A 6776-nucleotide genomic window follows, 5' to 3' on the forward strand; every position below is an offset into this window, starting at 1 on the left:
CTTATAGGATACTCTTTTGAAAACATTAAGTCCTTATTAATTGATCAAATTTTATTACAGATGTAATGGAGCGAAGAATGATTTCGTTAAAAGAAATGTTCAAGAAAAAGAAGAAATCAGTATCAGAATTAGAGTCGCTGTTGCCAACCACAGAATGGGAATGATTAAATATTTGATGGAGTGATTTCCTTATATTCTATATTAATTTTATCAAAATAATGCTGGGATAGAAATTTATATTAGAAATAATTTTTTGTTAAAAATTACTTTTATGTCTTTCAATTAAAGTAGGCAGCTTCTCTGTTAAAATTGACAAATTTAAAATTATTAATATTGAATTAAAATAATTATTTAATGGTTGAGTATATGTTTTGTGATGGTAAAAGATAGAAACACCAAATATATGTAAATGTTCACTAAACTAAGTGCTCAATTTAAATTTATATGTTACTCCAAGAATCTTAAAAATCATGGAATTGAAAAAACATACTTTTAATCCTCCAAGCTCTACTTCAGGGTAAGTTTGTATGGAATTTTATCTTTTATACTCGTTTTTAATTAATTAACATAAGATTAGCCTGTTTTTCTGAAAAACAAGCTGAAGCTTGGAGGGTTAAATATTTTTTATTAATTATAGTACTTGGAATGATCGAGCTTATATTTTTTTGTTGTACAATTGTTGTTATGAAAGGTTAGAGCACTATATTTGGAAGTGAAGAGTACTTAAAATAAGTCTGTGTTAATATTTTCAATTTATAAATGAAATAAATCTTTGCCATAATTGAATGCAAAAACATGAATGAAGTTCTTAAAATTGCAGGCTGATATTTGTATCTACTTTAATGTGTAAAATATATAAAAATCAGGTATTCTTTAAATTGTATAGGCCTGAGATCATGAACTTTGTGCAATTAGTAGGTCACGTTTATAAGGACAAAAAAACAAGGTCACACATAATGTTATATATATTACGTTAATTTTTATTTGCAATTTAAAAAGAAATTACTGTAATAAGTACAATTGTAAATAATGAATAAATGTTTAATTTTAGTTTTCTAATTTTCAAAAAATAAATATATACGTAATCTTTTATTTTATATGTAAAACATTAATTTGTTTTCATGTGATGTATAAAAGATATTTAAAATTAATTGTCTAAATTGCCACATAAATGACTTAGAATATGACTTTTTTTCTACTGCTGAGGGCTTTATCATTTCGTTTTAACGTCTGGATTATTGCATCTGTTGAGTCACTACACTAGTTTAACAATATATTATCTTCTGACACTTATCAACATATACAATATCAAGCACCATATCTAACTATATATTATCTAACTATCAATTTCTATCCAAATACGGCTATAACACATTCTCTTTTAAAAGTAAATTGTTTAACAAAATATTCACTTGAAATTTATCAAACTCAAATTATGAAATGAATCTTACACAATGAATATTTGATGAATTGTTTAAATTTTTAGCTTATATATTCGTTTATTGTTTTGTTGCAATATATTCGTTTATTGTTTAGCATTTACCAGCAATAAGCCATCAATAGCTTTCTAATCAATAAACTGAACAGATATTAGGCACTTCTTATGCTTATTTCTGTGTTGAAAATACTATCAATTCTGTATAAGTTCAATAACTAAACATTCCTCTGAGATTCATCTTTATTTAAATAAAAGTTCCATAGTCCCAAGGTGCTCATGTGATCTTCATTTCACCGCCTTTTATTTTTGTACCAGACTTAATTTATAACACTGATATATAATAATCTAGTATGTGTATGGTAAAAATTGCCACTTCCAGGTCTTATACCATCATCTACATTCAACCAACCAATAAATTTATCAATTTGATCATAGAATCTATTCATCTCGAACAAAATTTTAAAAATAAAAACATTTTGAAAATATTTCTATTTTATTACCCCCTCACAAATTAGGCTACTAAATTTCACCATGCTTACTTCACTATGCAGCATTCATTGTTTTTCCAGCAACACGGCACTTCTATTCTATTTAAATCACCTTGTAGAATCGTGAAATAAAACAAAATTAAATTCATAATATTCTTAGTTTTAATCTGTGGAAATATTTGGCAAGTCGTACAAAATCATCAAAGCTGGTTACTGGTTTAAGCTAATTGTTTAGAATATTTGAGTAAAGTAGGAGTTATTTTAATATGATATATATATATATATTTTGTACAATGTCTATGTAATTATTAGTTACTGTATAGAATAGAAAATTACATTTAAGTAAAATAGGTATTTAGGATTATCTTGAAGCTAGACATTCTATCTAAACAATGCCTAAATGTAAACTTGTGTATTTTTATTGTATTTAAGTATTTTTAGACACTGTATTGAAAGATGTAATATAAATAATTTTATTATTTCTATGTAATTTGTGATAAACATTTTACATGCTCCTAGGGATACATGCAAATCAAGTGTTGCGTAATCAGTTAGAACAATACTTAAAATGCCAAATATTGAAGCTTTCTACGTGTTACTAGTGGTGAGATTCAACAAGTATATATCAGTATCTTAGCTGCCATTTTTTATAATTTCTTAAGGTTCTTAGTAGTGGTAGCCATTTAACTATTGATTTTATATATAGTTAGCAAGAATTGTTTTAACTATGTGAATATTCTATATTTTCAAAGAATATTATTAGAACTTTAGGGAGAATATTGTTAGAAATCATATAATTTTTAAAGTTATTTATATGTAGTGGTGTTCAAAATCATTATTAATCAAATTTTATTATACAGATATAAAAAATACTAACATATAGATTTTGTAACCAATATACAATTCGAATTTTACGCATTATAATATTTAAACTTTTAGTCTTTTAATTTGCTACAAAAAGAGAGCATTTCTAAGGTTATTTGTCAACTGTTTGTTTCCAAATACACTCAGAAACTTTTTAAAAACTGTAAAAATACTAAAATATTGTCACTTAGTACATCCATCTACCGTGATGTGCGGAATTTAAAGACTTGTCAAAATAAAAACATGCTGTTTAGTAAAATAAAACTACAGTGGAACTCCGGTTTTACGTTGTCCATTTGGTACGTTATCCCTCTTTCTGCGTCATTTCATGCCTATACCAGTAATGTTAAATTATCTCAGATTTTATATTACCTTTTTTACGAAAATCCCGCCTTAAATGTTTTTCTAACAAATCAAAAAAAAAAATTTCCTCACAAGCTTTTTCTGAGATTTTTTTTTCTAAAGAGACTTGTCTGTCATCTTTCTGTAACTCTGACATTCTTTCTGTTCTATGTTATTGAACTTTCGTCTGTGAGAGAAGATTGACTGGATCAGCAAAGTACGGGAAGGGAAGTATGGAATCTTAAATTTTAAAATTTGCGAGTGGAATTTTTTTCTCTGCCAACTTCAATGTTTGAATCTTCAAATTATCTAATCATTTAAAAAACATTACACTAAAAAACTGGTTAGGTAATCATTTTGTTTTCTTGATTCCAGTGACCTGCAAGATGCTTCTAAAGCAAAAATGGATGTCATAGAAGCTCTGAATTCGATTTCTCTAGTAGTTCAACTTTTGAATTATCCGCTTAATTTTTTTTACCCAGATTTTACGTTATCCCGCTTTGTGCTTTTTATTAACGCTAGGCCTACTGAAAACAGAAAATCGGGGTTCCACTGTATAATCTTTTATTGACAAATCTATGTTGTTGTTTTTTTAATGTTATTTATAATCTTTTTCCACTAAGTTCTTCCTATATTTTAAATTACATAGTTTTTCCTAAACTAATTCCTTACTACTTTCTTACATAGTAAAAAGGAAATGTGTTTTTTTCTTAATGCATTATTAAAATGTTAATTATAGAAGTTATTAATCAAATCAACCTTTTCTTCATTAAAACTATTTGTATATCCATTATAGTACATATGCTATCTGTCTCATAGAAAAGTAAATATTCTAAGATTATTTTCAGAAATGTATGCAATCTACTTTATTTTTATAGAATAAAATATGGATTGCAAAAGGCATTGAAATTTTGCCTGGAGGTTTTTGCTTTTGCAAGGTCTCTAATTCATGGCTACATAAGGATAGTTTTAGTCACTCACAAATGAAGCTATTAAGACTACCGTTATAAAAGTAAACGTAAGTAATTAGACATGTCCACCTTACCATCGCATCTTTAATGTACTGGCATGGTGGGCATATGAGGTACTTTTTTTTCATTGGGTACTTTATTTGGATACCTTAAAACTGGATGACAGTATTTAGGAGTCTGGATATTGTTTAAGTTTTTGAAAAAAAAAAACTTTATTTTTTTTTTGGGGGGGGGGGATATATACCCTCCTCATTTGTTTTTGTTTATATTTTGAAAATTTGAATTCCATTAATGCATATTACTTAACGTCATTGTTGTTGAATTATTACTTAAGTGTGTATAAGTTGTATTTTTTGTTATTTATGCATTTTTAAAATGAATTATTACATAACAGTTGTAAAATGAATTTATGATTAGGATGGAGCTTCAGTTTTAAATGTGTGTATAATTTTTTATTTAAAAATTTTTCTTAATTTTTTAAATGTACAGTGTGCATTCTCTCAAAAAACCTGAATAACTTTTGATTTAATAATTGTATTTTCACATACTAACTTGCAGTCTTATTGATTCTAAAAGTAGTAATAAGCATAAAAGATATTTTAAGTTACAAAATTAAATATGAAAACACATTTTCCCAAAATAAATATACTAGTTTTTCCCCCAACTGATTATTATTTACGATTCCTAAAATGAAGATATTTGCAATCTGGAAAATATACTCCCAGCAATTTATTAAGAGGTATGGAAATGAGAACCTTAATTTTAAATATACTTAAAAAAATACTGAAACTATTTTAATTTTTTTTTAACTATAAATTTTTTTAAACTATAAATGACAACAAACGAAGTTGGTTAAACAGTTTGTGAGCAATAAAACTTTAAAAAAAGAATGAAGTTATTAATAATTCAACCAAATTATTGATTTCGTCATTTAAAGTATATTTTGAACAATATTAAACTGAATAATACAAAAGTATTTTTTTACGAGATAACATTTAGATAAACAAGTTTTATAATTTTGTGGAAATTTTTTTTTAGTTGTTTTAGGTATATAATAAATTTAAAAAAAATTTATATAAAGGGGCTTTAACTCTCAAGTGCCCTTCTATGATTTGAACTAACCTGTTAAAATCATATTTTCCAGTTTGTCGCTATAACTTATATTTTTAGGAACCAACATTTTTCAAAGGAAGTATGTTTTGTATTGTATTTTGTAATTTAAAATATTGCTTTCTCAAAATAATTTTCATATTTCAGATATATCCTTTAACTATTAATATTACATCATAAAACCTTGATCATCCAATTAAAAGTTATTTCTGGTGGGATTTTTTGTGCACTGTATATAGTTTTATGAGCTTTTTTGTTTTTAGATTTCTGCTATCATGTTTGTTTTGATATGCTTTATTTCTTAAATTGTTGATCTAGAAAGGCAATTTTACATAAAAACTTTCCCACAAGTAAAGTATTCCCAATGAATAATAATAAGAAAAAAAAATTACTAATTTGTTTTGTGGGAAAGCAACAAGATTTTAATCTTTATTGACTTACTCAGTTCTAGGTGTGACAATTTAAGGTTTAAAAGTAACAAATATCTCAAGATTTCAAGCATGTGTTCATTAAAATTTGACAACATTCTTTTGTAAAACCATTTTATTTTTATTTACTTTTATAAGCTTCTATATTCCATTTAATAAAAAGCTGTGTAATCTATCTCTTAATATGGAAAGAAAATTATTTTATATGCTGATTTTAGAAATATTTGGCTGCTTGTATTTTTTATACATTTATACTAATTGTACATATTTGAACAATAAATCTAAACTAAAGAATCAGAAATTTTTCTACATTTTGTATTAGATTTGTATGTTGTTGCTACATAGATTTGTTATAAAGTATTAATATAATGCATTAAAATGAGTTATATATTGCAAATAAATTATTATTTACAATCTTGTTATTTCTTTGGGTTTGTTTCAGAATCAATGTAAATGCTGATATGTTGTTCTAATGCAACTTGCCAAATACCAGAAATCCTGCTGGGCAAAAGTCAACTATCATTACATACCAGGGTTGGGTTTTTGCCGTCTAAAACTGGTTTTTGACATGACAGTGGTAAAAACTGTCAAAAACCTACTGTTTTCTTTAATTTATGGCATATAGCGGACAATATATTATTTTCACTTAATTGACTTTATAAATGAATGTTGTAAATAATTGCTATTGATTTTGCAACTATATACATGTATTCTTATAGAAGAATATACATTCATACAGAAATATTGTAATATACTTATTGAAAATAGTGATACTTAACTTTTATCATTATTTATAGCTTGATTTGCAAAGGATTGAAAATTTTGCACTTCTTAATTGTTAGACATAAACAAACAAAAAAACTTGGAACTATTAATAAATTCAAGAACTAAAGAGAAGAATTTAAAATTTGGCATTTCTTAAATATTAGAAATAGCTAATAAAAACTTTCAAAACTTGTAACTACTAACAAACTCTAAGTCAGGATTGACTTGACATTCTTCAGTAATGTAATATGCCAAACAAAATGATGCTTGAAAATTTTGTTTAGTATCTTAATATTTTACTTCAAATAGTATGATTTGATATAATCATGTTGGAAAAATGCAAAAATCTGTTCTTAAATATCTTTTAGCA

The sequence above is a fragment of the Parasteatoda tepidariorum genome, chromosome 5 (assembly GCF_043381705.1).
Source record: "Parasteatoda tepidariorum isolate YZ-2023 chromosome 5, CAS_Ptep_4.0, whole genome shotgun sequence".
In the NCBI taxonomy this organism is placed as follows: Eukaryota; Metazoa; Arthropoda; class Arachnida; order Araneae; family Theridiidae; genus Parasteatoda; species Parasteatoda tepidariorum.